Source organism: Aedes albopictus, chromosome 2 (genome assembly GCF_035046485.1).
Source record: "Aedes albopictus strain Foshan chromosome 2, AalbF5, whole genome shotgun sequence".
Lineage (NCBI taxonomy): Eukaryota > Metazoa > Arthropoda > Insecta > Diptera > Culicidae > Aedes > Aedes albopictus.
The window spans coordinates 310,840,417-310,865,531 of NC_085137.1; the positions used below are offsets into that span (position 1 = coordinate 310,840,417).

Below are 25,115 nucleotides of genomic sequence, written 5' to 3' on the forward strand. Positions count from 1 at the left end.
AGAAGCGCTCATTTCAAAGTACCGTAATCCGGGGTAACATTGATCAGAATTTTCGATCTTTCTTGAATAATTCTCTTGTCAAAGCAAACGTTACATGTTTTATATTTTTTAAAGAAGTACTGGCTCTCTGAGTATGTGTTAAGCTACACGAAAAAGTATTGTAAAACTTTAAAACATGTTTAAATAGGATTTTTAATCTAATTTTTGATTGTGTTGATTTGGGGTAACATTGATCATGTCAGTGATCAATGTTCATTTATGTTGAAAATACCCTTACTTACGAAATTCGGGGTCGCTGTTTTCGAATATATTGTCCAAATTCTTACAAATAATGTACTTTTTAAGTTATTAAAGGATTAAAATCCTCTAAACCACGAATAACGGCTAAAGGTAGGCAATGGCTTAAAAAATTGATGGCCGACTTTTAATAAATCGTATATTTTACTGAAAAATAGCATTTTCATAAAAGTTCCGTTTATTAAATCCAACTCTAGGATATCATATTGAAGTAATACAGTGATTTCGAACCTCATATTGTATCTAGTATTCACGCTAAGCATGAATGTTTAACAATGTATCTCATTGCGTTACGAAACGCAGTTATGGAAAAATCGATTTAATTCAATGTTTATGAAATTGAATTTTCATAAATTGCATGTCATTTAATAGCTCAATGATAGCAGATTACGATATACCATTCCATAGTAGAAACTGATTCAATGTAAAATGCTTGTTTGAACATTTCATGAGGTGGGTCAAGCCGATCAATGTTACCCCGCTGATCAATGATACCCCGGATTACGGTAATATTTTAGTTGATATTGTGTTGGTTGGCTTATGCGCATTCAATTTTACCGTGAATATTTGGGTTGCAGAATCATAAAATTAATGCGCTTCAAAAATAGTGAATATTATCATCTTGGAATGAAATGAATCAATTTGTTTATTTAGTAAAACTATCTCCAATCACAAGAAAACTCAGCAGAGACAGTTTATTTATGTGAGCATGTTATGGAAATGGTGGCAAACTATCAATTCATTGCAAATTTGAGCAAAATTAACTATTTTCCATTCACGTTAGCTAATTCTTCAATATGGCGACAACCATAATCAGCGCAAATAAAACGAAAGCAAGTTTACTTTTATGATGACCGCAATAAACCTAGAAATGTCGTAGTTCTGCTTTTCCACCAACAGATGTCGTTACTAATCGAACGGATAGCCATCTGTTGAGAGTTTTAACAGTTTTATTGTGGTAATAATGATTGCCAGAAGGTTTACAAATCGGAAAGTTTTGTTTACTTTTAAAATCTGTCTTTATGGATATCTTTAAGTATACTATAAAGCATTTTATCAATGGTTTTCATAAAAGCAGTCATAAAACTGCGAGTTTTAATTATTGCTGTAATAAAGCTTTAATAAAAATCAAACAAAACCCATCAGCAATGAAATTGTTACTTGGGAAAGTTCCCAGATTGGTTGTGAGTACCATCCCAAGTAACAATTTCATTGCTGATTGGTTTTCTTTGGTTTTTATTAGGGTTTTATAACAGCAATAATTAAAACTCACAGTTTTATGACTGCTTTTATGAAAACCATTGATAAAATGTTTTATAGTATACTTGAAGATATCCATAAAGACATATTTCAAGAGTAAACAAAACTTTCCGATATGTAAACCTTCTGGCAATCATTATTACCACAATAAAACTGTTAAAACTCTCAACAGATGGCGATCCGTTCGATTAGTAACGACATCTGTTGATGGAAAAGCAGAACTACGACACTGCTAGGTTTATTGCGGTCATCAAAAATGTAAACTTGCTTTCGTTTTATTTTCGCTGATTATGGTTGTCGCCATATTGAAGAATAAGCTAACGTGAATGGAAAATAGTTCATTTTGCTCAAATTAGCAATGAATTGATAGTTTGCCACTATTTCCATAACATGCTCACATAAATAAACTCTCTCTGCTGAGTTTTCTTGTGATTCGACATAGTTTTACAAAATCACAAATTGATTTATTTCATTCCAAGATGATAATATTCACTATTTTCGAAGCGCATTAATTTTATGATTCTGCTACAGTGCTACCCCAATATTCACGGTAAATTCGAATGCGCATAAGGCTACCAGCACAATAACTACTAAAATATTGCTTTGAAATAATCGCTTTCTGCTTACGAATAATGTATCCTCCTGAACTTTACATGCCATCGAAGAAGCTTCTCTGCATCTTGAGCTGTCATAGTTTTTATTGAAAAAAAAACAACAACAATCGATAATTTTTCAACTAGGTTTTAAAACGGGTTTATTGCTACTCTTAATGCGGTTTTCAAAATCTCTCCAAGAGTGGTCCACTTAGCCGGAAGATGCTCTTAAAGAGGTTATCAAGAGGTTTTGATGTATGATTCAGTTTTATTGCAAGTTTTATAAAATTGGTCATGAAGATCTCTTGTAGAGCCGAACAAAACTTAAAATGTTACTTGGGTGTCTTTGTAGCGAGTTCTTTCGGAACCTCGACAAGATAGCAACATTCTGTCTTCGACAAAGTTGTTCAGAACAACAACCACTACCTGGTGATGGATTTCATAATTCCGAATTTCACCACCATGTGGCGCTAGTATACTTCCGAAACGACTTTGGTGGGATATAGCACGAGATTGAAGCCAGACAAGAAGGTGCGATCTTCGGCAAAGTTATTCTGAACTGTGAGTACTTCTAGGTGATGAAGAACTTGTTTCGGAATTTCACCACCAAGTGGCGCTAGTGTACATAGTTACTTCCGGTACGATTTTGGTGGGATATAGCACGAGATTGAAGCCAGATAGGAAGGTGCGATCTTCGGCAAAGTTGTTCAGGAATACGAGTACTTCTACGCCATGAAGAGCATAGTACCGAATTACACCACCACGTGACGCTAGTGTACATAGTGACTTCCAATACGTCTTTAGTGAGATATATCAGAAGATTGAAGCCAGATAGAATGGTACGAGTCTAGCTCCCACGTTCAAAGATCAAGGGACACTTGGAGAGTATTCCCCAAGAATATCTACAGAAATACTTTCCGCGAATGTCCAAGGGGTTTCCCTAAGAGATTCAGTTCTAGTAGAATGAAGTTTTCAGCATAATTATTGCAGAAGCTTTGATCTCATGGCAGATTTTTGTTTGCGTGAAAAATGTTAACTTCAGAAAGATTTTCTCATAATGATGATTCACACAAGCAAAGACCAACTTCATGTTTATTATCTAGAATAATACATCAAACCCATGACCATCCGCAAATAAAGGGAACATGCGATCAACTGCGCCATGGACTCCGGCACTCTGGAGAGGAATTTCCGAAGAAATCACTGCATAAATTTCTGAAGGAACCTTTCGAGGACTTCGCGAATGAACTCTAGAAAAATTAACGTAGCAATCCCTGCAAAACATATTCCGAAACCATCACTAAAAAACTTTCCTAATCACTAAAATTAATCGTAAATGAATCGTAGAAGTGATTTGAAATGTAATCGCTGAATTTTTCAAGCTCCTGAGGAATTTCCGAAGAAATCCTTGGGGAAAGAAAGCGTCAGAGGATGGGTTCATTAAAGAAAATACAAAGGGGCATCTAGAGGAGCTCCATAATCCCTGTAGAAAATATTAAATGTATGCCTGGATGAATTTTTGAAGATATCCCTGTAAGATCTCTTGAGTCGGGATACCGTTCGGACCCGGAGCCTTGTTCAACTTAAGCGACTTCGCTATTGCAATGAGTTCGTCGTTCGTCACCGGGGCTACCTCGCTATGGCCGGTATGGCTATAGGGAACGGGGCCCATGGTCTTGTATCGTGGCGCGGGAACAGCGTTTCCACGACCTTCTGCAGCATCTCTGGGGAGCGTTCTGGGGGTACTGACGCCCCCTTCGTTTTGGCCATGAATACTCTGCAGGCATCATCCCATGGGGTCGTGTTGGCTGCCTGGCAGAGATTTTCGAAGCACGCCCGCTTACGTGTTGTAATCTCTTTATTCAGTGCCAGTTTAGCCGCCCTGTAGGCTTCGCTTCGTTCAATTCTATCCTCATCGGAGCCCTGGTCCAATCGGTGAGCCATGTTCCCGAATCCAATAACTTTTTCCGAGGTATTTGTTGTGCTGACGCCACATCGTTTAATTATATCGGAAGAGGCCAAATTAGTCTGCGGGCCTGTGTCTAACAGCAGCGTCACCTGCAGATAGTTGGAAGTAGTGATTTTGCTGGACGAATAATTGCACTTTACTTGATGTTCTGTGAAATTTTATTTTGAAAAAAAAAGAATAAAATAACAAAACAATTTCATTGCGATTATTCACATTCCACTAGGATTTTGAATCTACTCACTGCGTTCGATTTGACTGGATTCTGAATTGATCGATCTTTGTGATCTTTGGACATTCGACTTCTCCCGGTGGATTGAGGTGTGATGTTTGCCTCCAAATTTGAAGCATCCACGGTAGCGACACTGTTCTTCGCTGTGATTGGGTTTTCCGCAATGCACTGGCTGATTCATCCTCGACCCGAAGCAACTCGAAAAGCTCTCATGTATGCTTCTGTACTAACAAATTCGGATTGTTGTACCTTCTGACAAGTAGCTCATAAGCGATCACGTAGTTTGTGTCCATTGTGGGAAGCGAGTCAATGATTGCCAAAGCTGCTCCACGTAGTGACAGCTTTAGATACTCAAACTATTGAACTACAGCGAGAGATGGACGATTATGGATTAGGGCATTGAATTTATCATGCCATTCAAGCCAATTTTCATTGGCTTCGGTGAATATGGGCAAATCAACTGAAGGAAGTCGCACATTATCCTTCCCAAATGATTCGTAAGCTGCCTTCTTGCTCGAAATTGCTTTTTCTCGAACATTGTCAAGCCAGTCACGTACTGTACATATGTAGATCGATCTCTTCACGCTTCGCAAATTCTTCTGGAAACCATTGCTCCAACCAACTTTGCCTTACATCGAAGCTCTTGTAGCATTCCTCTAACATTTCCCTTCTTGTTTCTAGGGAACACACATCGTTCTTGTAGGCGTCGATGTTGTTAACGATAGATCTCATCCTTGAGACTACATGATCACGTTGCATCTCCAACCGTTCCTGCTTCGACTGAACCACTCTAATTGGTGGGTTACCGTCGCCATCGTTAACCATGATTGTGCCTGGATGAATACTGAATATAGATGATATTATCAATATTTTTATACTGATTTTAATATAGCTGTTAAAAACATCGATTTTCCTCAAAAAAATTGTTTTTCTTTGTTTGTTATCTTATAGGATTTGTCACTTCTTTTCCAAATCAGCTGTCGTCAACCCGCATGTTAACCTCAAAATTCATTCACACTAGATTTATGGGAAATTCTCATTGTATGTTAGTGGCCCGCGTGCCTCTTACTCATGTATCAACGACCAGCGCGTCATTTTCAAAATGCCTTTTTTTCCTCTTTTGAGGTTAGTTGATTAGAGATTCACATTGGATTTCAGTGGCCCCCGTGCCTCTTTCTTGCTTATGTATCAACAACCCATGCCGTTTTCAATCGTTTTCTCGGTGTCATTTTCTTTTTTGAGGTTAGTTGACGGTTTGGGATTGAATATCGTTTAGATTTGCTTAATCTAAAATCAAACCAATTTCACATAATAGTTGGTCTCCAATTTCTCCGCCAAATCCGGCTCGAAGGACCAATTTATGTAGATCTTTGCTTGTTCTTACCTGGATGTTGACTTGAACGCCGAAGTTGGGAAAGAGAGCGCTCAATGGACGCAGACTAGTTTTATTGCTTGGTTGTCACTAATACAAAACGAACTGTCACTAATACAGCCGAGCAGAAAAAGATAGTTCACAATAGGGTGGTTCAAAAGTATTTATTTTTTAACTTCTTACAGACACCTTGGGCGTTAACAGGGTTCACTTAAGCAGTAAATTGGGAGAAAGTAAATTTGTGTGCTCGTATAAAGCCATTCTTGGCATTACCGAGATATTAAAAAATGGCGGAAGATTACATTAATGTTTCGGACTGTGTTGTCTTACATGTATAAATTATCTTAAGGTGAATCATTAGGGCAATTTCATTTAAACTCAAGTATTAATATTTTTCGTTTCATAATTTTTTTTCTTGACTCCTATTATGTTATTACCTAGTATAAAAATGAATCAACTACTTTCCATTTCAAATAAATAGGGAAACTTATGCTTTTTTCGGCAACTTTTTTTCTAAAGCCTGTTGAACTCAACGTAAACCTCAAAACTTCCTCTTCTAAACTGAATTGTATGGCCGAGTTTCAGGCAATTTGAACGATAAAAAACTCCTCATGACGAACAAAATAAAAATACCGAAAATACCCAAAACACCATATTTTGAAGAAATGTGTTCTACCACCGAAAAACTTTTTATTTATACCGATGCTTCTTTCTCTCTTGCAGATTCTCCACCAGCCGGGACAGTAAACTTCGAACTTAAGGTACGCTACATTCTCCAGTCAGTGGTAAAAATAAAAATAATCAGCCGATGCAGATGCTGATTAATTTTTAATTATTTCTTCAACACCGAACTCCAAAGATCTGCAAGAGGATATCCTCTCACTCCTGTGTGATTTGCATACAAAGAGAAAGGGTCAGCGAGTCCGATCCGAGTAGCACCGGCAAAGAAACGGTGGGATCAGAATTTTAATTACCGGCCGCCTCGTATACCGAAAATGCCATTTTTCATTCGTACCTTGTCCGGCGATTTTTTGCCCAGATAGGCTATGCTCTTAATCTTAGCCCTTTCACGCCTTCAAACTTTTTGCTCTGAACAACTTGCTTCGGTAACTCAAGTCTTGGGCCGTGAAGGGCGCGGAAACATACCGTCGTGCCCGGATCCAGAGACGGTCGTTTTTACGATCAGCTCAAATCAGTCGAGCAACAACATCCATAATGCGTTTATGCTTATGTGCGCTACCTCCCCTACACTGCCTGCGGGTCGACGAGTCCCTGAATGAATCGCGCGCAAGAACCATTCAAAGTGGAACCGCATTGTATGCGCGTCGGTCGACGTCGATCAAGGTCTTGCGATTGGACGGATCAAATTGACAAATTTATTGCAGTTGACATATTTTGTTTCTTTTCAGTTTGGAACCGAGAGTCGCAATGCCGCTTGTATGATGAAGCAGGGCTGTAAAGGTTCCGAAAATGGGTCACAAAAACATGCGAGTTGCAACTTTTGACAGCTCCCCATTTCTGATTTTATTTATTTTTTATATTGTTTATAGATACAAGTGTGCCAGGCCGCCAGATCGTGTCATGAGTTTTACGGTTTTGGGACGACATGAAGTTCAGATCCATCAATGTTGGCTTGTGTTACATCTGCGCAATCTGCTCAGCGAGCAGTTTTTTATGATTTTCGTATGATGCAAAGCTTTCACGGACACATTTTAAGATTCAAATAGCTCCAGTTTGTATTGATTAAGAGCATCATTAAAATGGTTGGTACTATGGAGTTACCCAAGCTTAGGGAACGGCAACTGGGTCGCGGATGGGACCAGGAAAATGGCGGCGATATGGACGACGGGTAAATACCCCGTGCAGGTGTTGGTGTCTACTACCTATGAGGGCTTCGTGGTCGCCGAAGTAAACGGGGTCTTCTTCTGTAGCTGTTATGCGCCTCCACGGTGGCCGATCGAGCCGTTCGCGCAAATGCTGGACCGCTTAACGACCGTGCTAACAGGGCGAAGGCCGGTGGTAATAGCGGGTGACTTTAATGCCTAGGCAGTGGAATGGGGAAGCCGTTTCACGAACCAGCGGGGTCAGATCCTGCTAGAAACACTGGCCATCTTAGATGTCGACTTGGCTAACGTCGGTACCAAGAGTACCTATAGTCGAAACGGAGCGGAGTCAATTATTGACGTGACCTTTTGTAGTCCAGGCCTAACAAGTAGTTCAAACTGGAGAGTAGATGATGGCTTCACTCACAGCGACCACCTGGCGGTTCGCTACAGTATCGACTACAACAACAGCAGACAGCGAATAGAAAAAGAGGCGGCTAGGCCAAGGCCAAGCCCTCGCAGGTGGAAGATATCGTACTTCGACGAAGAGGTATTTAGGTAGCCGTTCCGCCGTGAGCGAAACTTAATCGGTTTAGACGGTGACGAGCTGGTAGCGGTGCTCTCACGTGCGTGTGATGCGACCATGCCTAGGCGAGTCCACCCTAGAAATGGGAGGCCACCGGCTTACTGGTGGACCGACGCGATTGGGGACCTGCGCCGCGCCTGCCTACGTGCTAGGCGGCGGAAGCAGCGAGCACGATCAGGGGAAGAGCGAAACGAACGGCGGGTGGTGTTTGCCGCTGCAAAAGCCGCGCTTAAGACCGAGATAAGAGCAAGCAAAAAGGCCTGCTTTGAGGGTCTCTGTCAGAGTGCCAAAACGAACCCGTGGGGTGACACCTACAGGATCGTTATGGCTAAGACGAGAGGTGTGATGGCTCCTACAGAGCAATCTCCAGAGATGTTGGAGGGGATCATTGGAGGACTTTTTCCGCGTCATGACTAGGCCTCCTTTCGTAGGGCAGCCGGGGACTGGGGCTGGCGATGAGGAGAGGGTCACCGATGTGGAACTTACGGGGATAGCTAAGTCCCTTAGCGTAGATAAGGCCCCAGGTCCGGACGGAGTTCCGAACCTGGCCTTAAAAGTAGCTATTGCAGAGGCTCCCGAGATGTTCAGGTCTGCTATGCAGAAATGCCTGGACGAGGGAGTTTTCCCAGAAGCTTGGAAGAGGCAGAGCCTGGTACTGTACTATTGCCAAAGGCAGGGAAACCACCCGGAGACCCATCGGCATATAAACCAATATGCTTGACTGACACGGCGGGGAAGGTGCTCGAAAAGATCATCCTCAATAGAATGTTGAGGTTCACTGAGGGTGAAAATGGTCTTTCGAGTAACCAGTACGGCTTCCGGAAGGGGAGGTCCACCGTAGACACTATCTTGTCGGTTACAAAAACCGCCGAGAAAGCACTCGAGTCTAAGAGAAGGGGAATTCGCTTCTGCGCGGTAGTGACTCTGGATGTAAGGAATGCGTTTAATAGCGCCAGCTGGTCTGCTATTGCCGATGCGCTCTTGCGTCTGGGGATACCGGAGTACCTGTACAAGATTCTCGGAAGTTACTTTCAGAATCGTGTACTAGTCTACGACACGGAGGTGGGTCGGAAGTGCTTTCACATAACCTCAGGAGTCCCGCAAGGTTCCATCCTGGGTCCGGTGTTATGGAATGTCATGTACGACGAGGTGTTGAGGTTAGAGTATCCAGTGGGAGTGGTGATTGTCGGATTTGCCGACGACATTACGCTCGAAGTCTACGGTGAAACGATCGAGGAGGTAAAGTTGACTACCAACCACTCGATCAAGGTTGTGGAGGCGTGGATGCGGTCCAGGAAACTGGAGCTGGCTCACCACAAGACAGAGGTGACGGTTGTTAACAACCTGAAGTCGGAGCAGCAGACGGAGATCAGTGTAGGAGAGTGCACTATCCTGTCAAAGCGCTCCGTCAAACACTTGGGCGTGACGATCGACGATAAGCTTACCTTCGGTAGCCACGTCGATTATGCCTGTAAAAGAGCCTCCACAGCTATTGCGGCACTGTCCCGGATGATGTCCAATAGCTCTGCGGTGTACGCCAGTAAGCGCAAGATTCTGGCTAGTGTTGCTACGTCCATACTTAGGTATGGCGGCCCGGCGTGGGGCACCGCGCTAAGTACTGAATGCTACCGACGGAATCTGGAAAGTACTTACAGGCTTATGTCCCTGCGGGTTGCGAGCGCGTACCATACCGTGTCACACGACGCCCTCTGCGTCATTATTGGTATGGTGCCTATCAGCATTCTTATCAGTGAGGACATGGAGTGCGCGGCACAAGAGGCATACGCAGGACTGCCAGGATGGCCTCTATGGTCAAATGGCAGCGCACGTGGGACATTTCCACCAAAGGAAGGTGGACCCATAGGTTGATACCGGGGGTAGATAGTTGGACTAATAGGCGCCATGGGGAAGTTACATTCCACCTGACACAGGTCCTTACAGCGATCAAGTGGCCGCGGAGAGGAAGTCCCGGTAGCGGTGCTGTCGTGGCGTCGGTCTACTGGGTTGTATCCGAGCCCGCGGTTGGAAAGGGGTCCCCAGCAAGGGTCGGAGCAGGTGGAGACCCTGCTGTCAGCAACCTTCTGGTGCAGCTGATAGGGCCTGAAGGGTAGTGATAGCCTTGCCTTCAGCAGGTCAGATCGGGTTGCACGTGGGCATCAGTTCTTGATGTCTGCAAAGCAGTTGGGCGCGGGCTGGGTTGACCCTGCCCGCCTTCCGAGGACAAAGGGAGTGGCGAGGACCACTCGGGAAACTGGCTAAGCGCCAGCATGTTACCCTGATGGACTCTCCAGAGCGAGTAATCGATGTTCGTCGCTGCTAGGCTACGCAGCTAACCTTGAGGGTGCGATGTGCACTAGCCCCTATCTGAAGTATTACCTTCTTGGTGGTTCCGGAGAGACGAAGGGTTTGGCGACCATAAGAATATGTTTAGTGGGTACCAGGAGAAAGTAGTCCTGGCTTTTACTTTTGTTGTAGAAGACGGCCTCAGCCCCACGCTACCCTAACCTTTCTATTAGGGTGTCTGTTGAGTAGATTATCCCCCTATGGTTTAGAAGGAAAAAAAAGACCTTCTGATCAACATTGCTGAAGACACGAACTTTCTAGGTTGGCAGAATCTTGAGATAAACCATGTCAAAGTATTTAATTTTAAATGCACACTGGCGACACATAGCGGCGGAATTACGCACTAAACCATTTGATAGCCATAGACCTTATGATCAACATTGCTGAAGACACGAACATTCTAGGTGGTCAGAATCATGAGAAGCCTTCCAAATAAACGAATAAGTAAAAAAAAAAAGAATCATGAGATAAACCATGTCAAAGTACTTCGTTGTAAATGCACACTGGCGCAACATAGCGGCGGAATTACGCACTAAACTTACCACCATTTGATAGCCATAACCCAACTGATCAACATTGCTGAAGACACGAACATTCTAAGTGGTCAGAATCTTGAGATAAACCATGTCAAAGTACTTAATTGTAAATTCACACTGGCGCCACATAGCGGCGGAATTACGTACCAAACATTTCACCATTTGAAGGTCATAAACCTGCTAAACAACTTTGCCGAAGGTCTAAACTTTGCAGAGGATACGGTTTTTGAGATATAGTTTAGTAAATTATAAGGTTTTCAGGTGATGCCAAACTTTTTGGGGTGTTGCAATACTAGACGATGCGATTCTATATTTATGGTGAGTAGTGTATATTATATTGTGCATCATTGGTACATATTTGAGCTCGATTGATTAATCTTTCGCGAAACTAGAACCATTCTGGTGAAACACTATTTTTTAAACAACACATTTTTGAACTGTCATATTTCAGAAAACAGTGAACCGAATTTTGAAATTTTGAACGTTTATCAACAATAATTGATTCTTGATTCGACGTTATGATAGGTATATAACATTTTCTCACGACGAATAAAGTTATTCCGGTTTGAAATTTTCACCCATATAGAGGAAAATAAGTCAAATTTATAACACCACACAAATTTTTTTAAAGGTGTTCTTCCTTTAATTGAAATAGGCTCTAATATATCTTATTATATATATCTTGAGAACATAAGCAGAAAATCTTGGGATATAAAAAAGTTTCAACCCATCATAACATTTATCAACGTTCAAAAAGTACCTATGTTTTAAAGACTTATGAAGCATTAATATATTGTTGGTAAACGTTCAAAATTCTATTCAATTCGGATCACTGGTTTCCGAAATATGGCACTTCAAACATTGGTTGTCTAAAAAATAGTGTTTTACGGTAACGGTTCTAGCTTCGCGAAAGATTAACCAAGCTAGCTCAAGTTTTCACCAAACATGTACATATAATAGGTTGACAAATAGTCAAAATTTGAGATTCTTTGATGCACTGTATAAAAAGTTACAGTATGTTGAACTTTTTTGTGAGAGAAAAAAAAGTTGCCGACCCCTGTACATGGCATTTTATTTTCATAAGTTAACTGAAAGCCCACAAACAGATAACTTTCACAGCGAATCATGGTGGTAAAGTCGTAGCATTTACCAGCTGATGGCACGTGGTACCCTGAAATATGATATTCCTGCCGGCTTTGAAATGTTTCTTGTTTTCCTACCGAACCAGCAGTATTTAAACGGAACAGCAAAACGATCCACTTGAACTTGAAGTTTGGGTATGTTCCTGAGTAGACATACATATCTAGATACATCGTCTAGCCGCGGTTTAAGATTTACGACAGCGGCGCTTTTCGGGACTGCCTTCAGGCTCTGTTTGGTAGCTTAGTGTTGAGGAGAATTCTAATGATGGCCTAGCTCTGGGAATGTTGTGTAAACGAAGCGGCATGATGACGTTGATTGGTAATGAAAGGTTGAGACACACGTCTTATGGCAGTAATTTGATGGAAAGGGACAGTCGCGCTTTGTGTTGCTATTATTGTTATCATATGATGCGTTCATTCAATTTATTTGTATTAAGAACCAACTGTAATTAAACTTAATGTTTCGTACATACATACAGTGAATCAAACAATTGTCCGTACAGCAATTTTTTGTCAAAATAATGTTTCATTCAAATGGTAATAGGGTATTGGTTCCCTTATTAAGCATGTGGCTCCCATTTTCATCCTACGAAAAACAAAGGATTTAAGCGTTATTTGTTGTGTTTCTTATTTTTGTATTTTTTGTTAGAAGTGAGCACGTATGAAAACAAAAAGAACGGAGTCAATCGGTGCCGTAAATCGCTTGTTTTCGAATAGGATGAATATGGGAGCGTGAGATTACTGATGGCACACATACCCTAACTTTTTTATGCGTCAATCAGAAACGCTTAAATTTTAACCAATCATGAATCATATATCAAAGCTCTATTAGTAAAATTTTGAGCGAGATCGAATAAGTTTTCTGAAAGTTATAAAACTTTTAGTAAAACTTATAAGATTTTTGAACACATTTTCAATTATTATATCTCAATATGTACTCGATGAAATTTTTTCAATTTTTTTTGTGTAGCATCTTATACATAAGGCTTTCATATGCAGCCATGTTTAGGGTTTTATATTCACTACAAAAAATATGAAAAATGTGCGTATGTAGTTGACGATGTTTTAAAATTTACCATATTTTGCACATGGAATCTGCCAAACGTTTTCCACCAATAAAAGTGCATTAATTGAACGAAAAATCCATAGGACCTACTCTTCATATGTAGTTTAGTAGGTCCTGTCTAAAAATATATCATTAAGAGAGTTTAAAAAAGTTGAAAACACTTGGCACTTTTATTGATCAAAATATGATAAATTTCCAAATGACACTCTGAACATATACAGATTTTTCATATTTTTTGTAGTGAATATAAAGCCTTAAGCGAAGCTGCATATGAAAGCCTTAGGTATAAGCTGTAACACGAAAAATATTGAAAAAGTTTCATCAAGTACATATTGAGATATAATGTTTTAAAAATGTATTTAAAAATTTTATATGTTTTACTAAAAGTTCTATAACTTTCAGAAAACTTATTCGATCTCGCTCAAAATTTTACCAACGGAGCTTTAATATATGGGTTATAATTGTTCAAAATTTCAGCGGTTTTGATTGACGTATAAAAAAGTTACAATCATTTAAATGAAAAATTATTTTGACCAAAAAATTGCTGTACGGACAATTGTTTGATACACTGTAGATAGATTCACAATATCCCTTTTCAGTCTTCTAACTGGCATATCGTTTTAACTATGAGATAAAGCCATACAGGTCCACAGTTATTATCTAAAAGCTTACTTTTTCATTGAGCATATGGTGTATGTACGTATACGGTGTGGTAGATGTGATGATAGTCTATGTCCAATAAAGTCAAAGAAATTTTCCATACGGTTTCTTGTTGGACCGATAATCGAACCCAGAAATCCTCAACATGGTCTCGCTGAATACCTGCACATTTATTAAACACAGGCCATTTTAATTACTACTACAAACTATATGATTAGGAAAAATCTACAATGGTTCTAATTAGCCTTACTGATACCCATTATCAGGCAATACAATGATGTAACAATAATTCACAATAACATTATCAATTGATAAATTACAACCTCAACCCACATAAAACAGGCTGAAGGATACTCCTTTCCCAGGAAACCTCCAATATGTGGAATGCTGAACGCAGAGTCAGTCCAGTCGAAGCAACGCACAAAAAAAAGAAAATATTTACCATCGCAGTGAAATGTACAACATTTTACGCTCTGCGTGGAAAATTGTGCCGAAATTAATCGCAAAGTTTATATATAAATAGGCTTCCATTTGCGAGTGCAGGACCATCATCATCAGGCAACGCTCCACTTGAATCGAGCCGAGGGGCCAGCAGAGTAATTAAACGAGCGAGCGCGTTTTAAATGTTGCATTTTATTTTTCGCCAGTTCCACACGCAATCCACCGATTCGTTGGGATGGACTTTTTATCTGGGTCCTTATTTCGCTGGTGAACTTTTCTGGCAGTTACTGTCTTCTGCTGAGCACGGAAGAGGTTTGGACTCAAGATTGAAAATTTACCATCTAGCTACATCCATAACAAACAATAACTGCTCTAACCTGCTTGCCAATGAAATTTTGGGCTGATTTTGATTTTTTAAATTTGTTTTGAGAAACTCCTTTTCACCTCTTTTTGCTGTAACATCTCAACTGAGACGAAGCCTGCATCTCAGGTTCATTCTATGTTCAGCAAGCGTTCTATGAGCTCTTCCACTGTTATTAACTGAGAGCTAGACTGAGAGCTTCCTCTGCCAATGACCATTATGCATGTGTGTGTACCCATATCGTGCTATTTTTCTTCTTCTAAGCAATGGTGGGATAATCCGCTCAATCAATACCTGAACAGGGAGGTCCAAGTAGTGTGGGATTAGGAACCATCTTCTACAACAAAAGTAAAAGCCAGGACTACTCGACCCACTAAACAACATTCCTATGGTCGCCAAACACTTCGTCTCTTCGGAACCACCAAGAAGGCATTGCTTCAGAGAGGGGTTAGTGCACATCGCATTTTCAATGTCAGCTGGGTAGCCTGCAGCAATGAACATCGATGATACGCATTGAGCAGTTCACCAAGGTAGCTTCCCGAGTGGTTCTTATCCTTACCATTCCCTTTGTCCTCGGAAGGCGGGCAGGGTCAACCATCACACCCACACTCAACTGTTCTGCAGACATCAAGAACTGATGCCTACGTGCAACCAGATCTGACCTGCTGAAGTCAAGGGCATCACTACCCTTCAGGTCCTATCAGCTGCACCAGAAGGTTGTTCCGCGGCCATTTAATCGCTGTAAGAGTCGATTTCGACCGCAGGCCACCGGTATGATCTACGAAGCCGACTCTGAACCCCTGGGTCACCTCTTGTACCGCATCTGAACTAGCCATTCTCCGAGTCCACTTCCTCTATAGCTTCAAGACTATGAGGATGATAGCCGTTGAAACAGAATTCCAGCCAAACTCATCCATACACATCCTCTGAACAAAATAGTCCTCCCCGCATGTGGCAAGCATGCGGCCACGCATTGTTCTAAAACGCGGGCATACGAACAAAACGTGTTCCTCCATTTCCTTGATCGAAACGGTGTAGATACTGTCGGAAGCAACCATGGCCTGAGAGGATCTGAGTCAGGTGGAATGTTACTTCCGCATGGCGCCTATTAACCCAACTATCTACCCTCGGGATCAACATGTGAGCCCATACCTTCCTTTGCTGGAACTGTCCCACGCTCGCTGTCATTTGACCATTGAAACGTCTTATGAACCCGGGAGTTCTCGTCGTCCCAGAGCCCAAGCCCCAAGCGCTTGGTCGCAGCCACGGCCGCTTCCGGGGTGGGCACTCAAGGCCTCTTTTCTCCCGGGTCCCAGGGCGTATCAGAGGTGGGGATGATTCGAATGTGGGAAGCCCAACTATTTAAAATTGACTTACGTTTGTTTATTGAGGTGATCAGGGTGGTGCAGCGGGTACAGAAGACACTGTTGGTCGTGCGAAGATCTAGATCTTGGGTTCGATCACCACGCGACCGCTCGATCGTAGGGTACTTGTTGGTTGATGGTGGCAGCTTCTTCCATGGCGGTACGTGGCCGGAACGTGGCGTATGAACCCCTGGCTTGCGTGGAGGATGCGCTCGGGCCACTTGCTCGTCACCAAGTCGTACGAGGAAGGCACTTGATAAGGCCTGTTGTATGTGCCTACGGTTAATAGCGGTGGAGACAGAACCTGCCAGTTCCCATCCGGCGATGAAATCGGGATCGTAACTGATCGGATCGGTTGTAGGATACGGATGTGTCCCTTATTGTTGTCAATGACAGGGGAGGGCCTAAAATGTCCCCGTTTCCGTCACACTACCGATGCGATGGTCTGATAGTGGTTGCCGATTCTTCCCGGCGTTAGATGACTTCGTTCCACTCCGTCACGTGGTCGCCCACCGATTGGTAACGTATAGGTTGTGCACAAGGGGGGGATTACTCTGCTTACTGGCTGATCGCTTCCCGAATTTTGTCGATTCCGACCGGGCGCCGGCGTTCTCAGCGATGGAACCTTGTAGTTAACGGCGTTGGTCTGGTCTGGATTTACAATCGGCAGCTGACCTGGAGTGGCGAGTGGCAGTGGTGGAAAGCATCATGCGCTTGACGTGTTTTTTGGTTCGTATCAAACACAATCTTTGCTCTCGCGCTCGCGAACCCAAAAAGAGAGAACGGTTCACGATTTCCCGGATCGACGAACCAACACAAAACAAATGTCGAACGAGCAGAATCGCAGTTGGTTCGTTAGAAGGATCACAATGTAGAACACTTGGTTTGTTGCAATTTTTTGTTCACTTAAAGGTAATAAGTTGGGTGTTTTTTGATTATACTGGTCCGGTACCATTTCAATAAATGATATTGCGAATATTTTGTATATGTATAGAGGGGGCCTCGTGGCCTCGAGGCTGCACGTTCGCTTCATACGCGGATGGTCATGGGTTCGATTCCCAGCCCCCTCAAAAACACCTCGTCCAGCCACCGGATGATACAACACGGAGCGCGATGCATAGGGGACACATCCATCCTCCATCAGTGTCAGATGGTTACTGCGGCACTTGACCCTCTTCGAAGGCAATATGCCTCACACGACACCACAACAACACGGTAATGAACCAACGGCGTACAACAATGGACTATGAATAACTGGATATAGATTGGACCATGCGATGATGTATCCACACATCACGACCGAACAACAATAGACAACAGAAAAGCATCTCTTCCTACACACTTGTACTGATATGCGATAGAGAGCGAGGAAGTAAAGAATAGGACTAAATATAGATCTTGTAACAGTAAGCTACAGGTACACTATGAAATCGGCACAGTAGCGGTCATGAGCACAGGGTGCCTACCAAATAAATGTAAGGAATAAAAAAAAAATATTTTGTATAGTTTTTCATTGGTTGCGCAATTTGCGCGCCGGGCAGTTACGCGCGGCTCCATTCCAGTTGCGCGCAGCCAATCAGGAGCAAGAAAACAGACGACGTCGTTGCGCGCCAAAGCTAACGCAGCACGTTTCCATTGTCTGCGACCAAAACAAACATCGACACTCGCCCACCGGCTGATTGTTGTTGTTGATAACTTGCGTGGAAAGGTAAGTTAACTCATTATGATCCCTTTCAAGATTTTTTAATTAAACGGAAATAAAACAATATTTTCTGGAATTGTTGCTGATTCGATTGGTTGTGCCATTATTTGTTGCATTTAGTCTTGTACTGATCGCACGCGGTCGATACCGGTTGGGTATGTTTTAAGTAATGCAAATATGGATACTGCCCCTTGTACTGCCCATGATATGAGATTCACCCTTGCGCACAACTGACTGACAGATCGGTAAAAGTGAGAAACTAAAATTTTTCTTGCTAAGCGCAATATCGACGAAAAAGTTTACCAACATTTGATTCCATTACAGAAATATCGGCCGCAAACCTCCAAAATAAAAAAGCATCGCGCTTGCAAAAGATGCGATGCTTTCGTTGGCGTTCGTGTCGTAAGATCGTGAGCCACAGACGTACGAACACCATCGCACAGCAAAGGTTTGCGATGCGATGGCATTTTTTTGTAGCGCGTAAAACACACGTTCGCGATCAATTTCCACCACTGGCGAGTGGTCTCCCGCCCGTAGAATGTCGGGACTACCTGTTCGGTCCTTCTCTTTCGGCCTCTGAACACTAACTGCCAAATCGCTCTTCGTAATCCTTTTTCGATCGATCGTCACTCATGGCCCGAAACAGCGAACACTTATTCCTATTTCCACCTCGTTGCAGCCGACTTCAGTCTGCCTGAACTCATCGACTGACATTTCGTTTATGGCCCACACCACCACACCATTCAAATTATAAACAAAATGTTACTGTTCGGTAACACCATGGAGGCCAAACTGGCTATCCTGCGTATGCCGCTTGTGCAGCGCATTTTGAAGCATACGCACTCGCAATCCTCAGGCACATTAGCCTATAAGTATTCCACCCCCTGCCGTTTCCAAGACTCTAGGAAAACACTCTCGTCCAGGCATTTCTGCATAGAAGACCTGAGCATTCCGGGATCCTCTGCAATAGCTACCTTCAAGACCAAGTTCGGAACTCCAGCCGGACCTGGGGCCTTACCTGCGCTAAGGGACTTTGCTATCCCCGTAACATCCTCATCAGTGACCCTCTCTTCATCGCCGGCCCCAGTTCCCAGCTGTCCTACGAAAGGACTAGGATCATGACCCTCGATGATCTTCTCCAACATTTCTGAAGACTGCTTTGTAAGAGCCATTACACCTCTTGCCTTCGCCATCACAATCCTGTAGGTATCACCCCACGGATTCGCATTGGTTTCTAGCAGGCCTTTTTGCTTGCCCTTATCTCGGTCTTCAGCGCGGCTTTTGCAGCGGCGAACACCACCCGCCGTTTGTTTCGCGCTTCCTCAGATCGTGCTCGCTGTATCCGCCGCCTAGCCCGTAGGTAGACGTGGCACCGGTACGCAAACGCTTGAGTCCACCAGTAAGCCGGTGGTTTTCTTTGTCTAGTGGACTCGCCAAATAGATTTCGCTCATGGCGGAGCTTCTCCCTAAATACCTCTTCGTCGAAGTATGATGTCATCCACCTATGAGGGCTTGGCCTAGTCGCCTGTTCCTCTACTCACTGCCTGCTGTTGTTGTAGTCGATACTGTAGCGAACCGCCAGGTGACCGCGGTAAGTGAAGCTATCGTCTACTCTCCAGTTCCAACTACTTGTTAGACCAGGACTACAAAAAGTAATCGAATCCGCACCGTTCCGACTAAAAGTACTTTTGGTACCGACATTAGCCAGGTCGACATCTAGTATGGCCAGTGCAGTGTCTCTAGCAGGATCTAATCCCGCTGGTTCATGGAACAGATTCCCCATTCCACGGCCCAGGCATTGAAGTCAAGGCATTGAAGTCACCTGCTATTACCATCGACCTTCGTTCTGTCAGCACGATCGTCATACAGTAGAGCATCTGCGTGACCTACTCGATCAACCATCGCGAAGGCGCATAATAGCTACAGAAGAAGACCCGTTCACTTTGGCGACCACGAAGCCCTAATAGGTAGTACATAGACACCAACTCCTGGACGGGGTATTTACCCGTCGTTCATATTGCTGCCATTTTTCTGGACCCATCCGTGACTCAATTGCCATTGCCGGTAGTTTCTTTGTATGGATCCGCTATGATGGTGATATCCGTCTCCTTCTCAGCGACTGCCTGATACAGCAGCTGCTGGGCTCCGTCACAGTAGTTCAGGTTTATGGATAGTACGCAAATCGCAAGAAATTTCTTGGCCTATCTCGATGCGTGGGAAATTCTGCCAAGGAATCGCTCAAGAAATAAGAAAGCATTGCTTCATTCCGGATCAAGGTACGGAGCTGAAACGAAATGTCAAATTCAATGGGACTTGCTGTGTTAAATTTCTTGACCATTCCAGTCACGGAAAAACAATGCACTGAACGAAAATTACTTGAGCGATGCCGTTTGACCTCGCATTAACCGGGTTACCCGCACTGTGATTTGTTCACTGCGGCTTTCTTAAAGGCCGGGCACCTTGCACCACCTGTTGGATGCCTGTTGTTCAGCCTTGTGCCTTATGGCCCTCTGCGCCGCATCTCCTACATAGTTCTCTTGTCAGCGCCTTAAAAGTCCCATGGCTTGTGTCCTGGTTCCAGACACCTGAAACAAAGCTCCGGTGGCTCGTGAAAGGTCAGATGAAATACGCACCAGCCTACCTTGATCCTCCCTACTATAACGGACTTTTTTACGACCGCCACAGGTAGCTGATCACTACCTGGTGATGGTTAAACTGCGCCCAAAACTCTCCGTTATTAACAATGTACAGGGTGTTCAATAAGTTCGGATACACCATATAACTTCAATTAATTTCATATCTGTAATTCAGATTTTCAAAGTAAATGTATTTATTAAAAGGTCATATAACACTGATCAAATATAGCATATGGTTTTGAATAAAGTTTTTTTTCTACTTTTTTTTATAAGCCTCAGATGCTTCTAAAGTTTGTTAGCTCCGGCACGCTGGAATAATTTTCGATAAGTTTCTCAAGCTACAGAAGTCTAAAACGTTGACTTTTGAGTTTACATCTCACTATACTATATTAAAATAACTAAATTAATAGACAAAACCTTTACACTGCTATTTCAGTGATGATATGGTGATAAATTTGCAAGTTTAGTCAAAATGTGCTTAAATCTATGAAAAAGGCATAAAAACATTATATAAAGCCAATTTTGGTTCAAATTTGCCACAATAGGGATATAATCAAGTTTTGGAAAAGATAACTATGGATTAAACTGAGATATAACGCAGCCTTGCTTTATGACAAAACAAAAATCATTAAACCAGGTACAGCGGCAATTTTAGCAATTTTAAAGATCAAAATAAAATGTGTCCGTATTTCACACAATCTGAATCTTATAGATTATTTAGTATGGCCATAGTTGCTACCACTAATGCTGAGGACAACAACCTAATTTGATTCAACTTAACACCATTACTCAATAAAAGCTAGACGAAATACCAATGACAGACGTGCGTGCCGGCCAAAAGGAACTTGAGACACATTTGCAATTATTACAAAAGGATAAAGGACAGTTTATTTCAAAACATATACTGTATTTGACCAGTATTATGTGAGCTTTCAATTAATACATTCACTTTGCAAAACTGAATTACAGATGGAAAATAAATTCAATTTTACTGTGTATCCGAACTTATTGAACACCGTGTACAGTACCGGTGGCCGCCCCGGTACGATCCAGAGCGACCGAAGCAACCGGATGTCGCCACCGCATTCGCGCAGAATCTCGAGGCAGCGTTGCCGGACGAGGGAGTGCTCGATGTGGCTGGAATACAGTCAAAGCAGCAGTCAACAACGCAGCCGAGAGCACTATCGGGTACGTAGAACGGAGTCGACGACGTGAGGTGATCGAAAGGTGGAAGCAGCACTTCGACGAGCACGATCAAGGCATCGGAGGAGATGATAACTTTGGTGTAGCAGAGTACAGGAACGAATCAACTCCCACGCTGAGGGAAGTTAAGGATACTATCCACCAGCTCAAAAACAACAAAGCGACTGTTAAGGGCGGTATCGCAGCAGGTGTCAATTCAAGGAGTGAGAACTTTCGAGCGATTACCATTTTAAATGCCGCACGGTGTGCCAAAAACCGTTATTAACAAATAAAAATGTCCACCCAAGTGGCACCCGGCATTCGAAAGATATACTATTCTAGTATCTCCTCTGAAAATTTGAAAATGTTTCATCGAGGGAAACTAAAGTTTTTGTGATTTGAAGATTTTGAGCCATTTCTATAGGATTTTCTTATATGAGTAAATATGTACGCACGGTGTACCTGATACCACTATTAACAAATAAAAATGTACCCCAAACTCACACCCGGCGTTTGAAAGATATACTATTCTAGTATCTCCTCCGAAAATTTGAAAATGTTTTATCAAGGGAAACCAAAGTTTTTACTGTTTGAAGATTTTCCTATATTTTCATAGAATTAGCTCATACAGGGGATGGCCAAAATGTTTGGGATAGGCAACTTTTTTTCTCCCACAAAAAAAATCAACATGCAGTAATTTTTCATAGAGTGCATCAAAAAATCTCAAATTCTGACTGTTTGTCAACCTATTATATCTGCACCATTGGTACAAATTTGGGCTCGATTGATTAATATTTCGCAAAGTTAGAACCGTTCGGGTAAAACACTATTTTTTAGACAACTCATTTTTGAGCTTTCATATCTCGGAAACCAGTGAACCGAATTGAATGAAATTTTGAACGTACACTAACAAGTTTGTGAATGCTTCACAAACTATTAAAACATAGGTACTTTTTAAACGTTGAAAAAAATTATCATGGATTGACACTTTTTGGATTTTTCTCGAAAAAATGTAATTCTTTTACATCAATGTCAATAAATTTAAGTGTTGATATCCAAAGATTTTCCACTTCTGTTCTCAAGTTATCTCTCATCAGATATATTGAAGCCTATTTAGATAGAAGGAAGAACACATTTAGTAATTTTTGTGTGATATTGTAAATTTGACTTATTTTCCTCTATATGGGTAAAAATTTCAACCCGGTATAACTAAATTGGCCGTGAGAAAATATTACATTTTATAACGTCGTATTAAGTATCGATATATTGTTGATAAACGTTAAAAAATTCATTCAATTCGGTTCACTGGTTTTCGAAATATGACAGCTCAAAAATGAGTTGTCTAAATAATAGTGTTTTACCCGAACGGTTATAACTTCGCGAAAAATTGACCAATCGAGCGCATATTTGTACCAATGGTGCAGATATAATAGGTTGACAAACAGTCAAAATTTGAGATTTTTTGATGCACTCTATGAAAAGTTACTGCATGTTGATTTCTTTTGTGGGAGAAAAAAAGTTGCCTATCCCAAACATTATGGCCATCCCCTGTATATGGGAATATTGTAATACGGTGCTCTTCATATCTTAAACAAATAATAACACTGGTAAACAAAATTAAAAAAAAAAAACTTTGTATTATGAGATGAGAAAAAAATTACAGGGTTTTGGAACCCTTGAAGTGTCATAGTGAAAGAATTTTCGAAAAATATTGGAAAGGGACTTCACAGTTCAAGACCGAAGTTGGAACTGAGAACTTGGGGTGTTCAATTAATATACGCATTAGAGTTTCTAGGGTCCCGAACCCCTATTACTGTTTTCTCATCCCATAACGCGAACTAGTGTTGAACGTTGTCATGAGTTTCACAAATTCTAAAAGTACAATAAATATTCAAGCAACTTCTCTGAAAATTTGGCAAAATTTTTTTTTTATCTGTATTAACGAGATTTTTAGCCCTAGGCTAGTTCATCTTGGGACCCACGCTTTACTTTCCTTCCGAAGGAAGAACTCACATTTTGTGTCGGGAGTGGGATTCGATCCCAGGTCCTCGGCGTGATACTCAAGTGTTCTAACCATCACATGTGGCAACATTTCATTGAGAGGAATTTCAATTAACGTAGTTTGATAATCTAATTAATATTGAGACGAATGCCGAGAACGGTAAAGTCTCTCTAAACAAAAAAAATAATAATAATAATTCATAGTTTTACCTGCTATTCGAATACAAATAAAAATGTGGCACTCCGTGAGCGTAGATTACATAAACTTTCTAAGTGTTTGGCACCGTTTTTTTTTTTGTTTTTTAAGCACGTTATAAATATGTTGGTATCTTGTCGGTGAATTTGGATACCTATTGAGAGTTACGAGAGTGAAACGAAAGTTAAACCTATGTTTTGGTATTCCTAGGAAGCTTTGTAAATTGTTGGTATAATGTTTAGGATATTGAAGCTTTTAAAGTAAACCTAAATGCTAATCGTTTTACTACCCAGTTTTTATATGTCATGTTACAAACGTGTCTTCAGTGAATTTGGAAATTTTACATTTGAATGATCATTAGTAACAACAATTTAATGTTTTATTTCAATTTCATTGGAGATATGCATACTATCGCTTTATCGATAAACTCGGTAAAACACCTACGGAGTTTTGTAATAGTATCGCAACAATTTGATATATAATCAAAGTTTTACATTAGTTACAAAATAAATATTCATTGCGAGGAATGAATATCATGAGAAATTGAAATAATATTCTATGAAATTACTGCATTTTCAATATACTTTATCATATCTTATATTTTCAAACCACTGTAATTTGCGATCGTTTCAATAAAACGTTGTCAAATTTTGAGAGAAGTTGTTTGAATGTTGTATCTTTCAAATGGTGTTTGTGAATCTTGTTAATATTTGTTTGATTTGATTTGAAGAGTCAATGAAACATCCTATCCCTATGACAATATTGCCATATATGAGCTTATTCTATGAAAATAGAGGAAAATCTTCAAACAGTAAAAACTTTGGTTTCCCTCGATAAAACATTTTCAAATTTTCGGAGGAGATACTAGAATAGTATATCTTTCGAATGCCGGGTGTGAGTTTGGAGTATATTTTTATTTGTTAATAGTGATATCAGGCACACCGTGCGTGCATTTACTCATATAAGAAAATTCTATAGAAATAGCTCAAAATCTTCAAATTACAAAAACTTTAGTTTCCCTCGATGAAACATGTTCAAATTTTCAGAGGAGATGCTAGAATAGTATATCTTTCGTTTGCCGGGTGCCACTTGGGTGGACATTTTTATTTGTTAATAACGGTTTTTGGCACACCGTGGCCGCCTACAAAGTGCTATCCCAGATCATCTTCCGTCGTCTGTTACCTACAGGGGATAGACAAAATGATCGGGACAGGCAAAATTTTCACTTTCCAAAAAATGTTCAACTAGCTGTAACTTTTCGAAAAGTGCATCAAATATTCTCAAATTTTTACTGTAAGCTCTTCAACTAGTTGTGTATCAGTGGACAAAATTTGGAAAAGATCGGACAATTCTTCA

The 25,115-nt window shown here is 41.5% G+C and overlaps 1 protein-coding gene across 9 annotated transcripts in view; it reads left to right on the plus strand.

Annotated features, from left to right (window-relative positions):
• Positions 1-25,115, plus strand: part of LOC109401001 (uncharacterized) — a 403,227-nt gene that overhangs the window by 161,571 nt on the left and 216,541 nt on the right. For 7 of the 9 annotated variants that reach the window (XM_029880102.2, XM_029880099.2, XM_062852268.1 and 4 more), the window contains one exon: positions 6,444-6,481. The exons of the other annotated variants lie outside the window; for them this stretch is intronic. The gene's annotated coding sequence lies outside the window, so the exon portion shown is untranslated. The remainder of the gene's footprint in view (positions 1-6,443; positions 6,482-25,115) is intronic. 9 annotated transcript variants of the gene reach the window in all.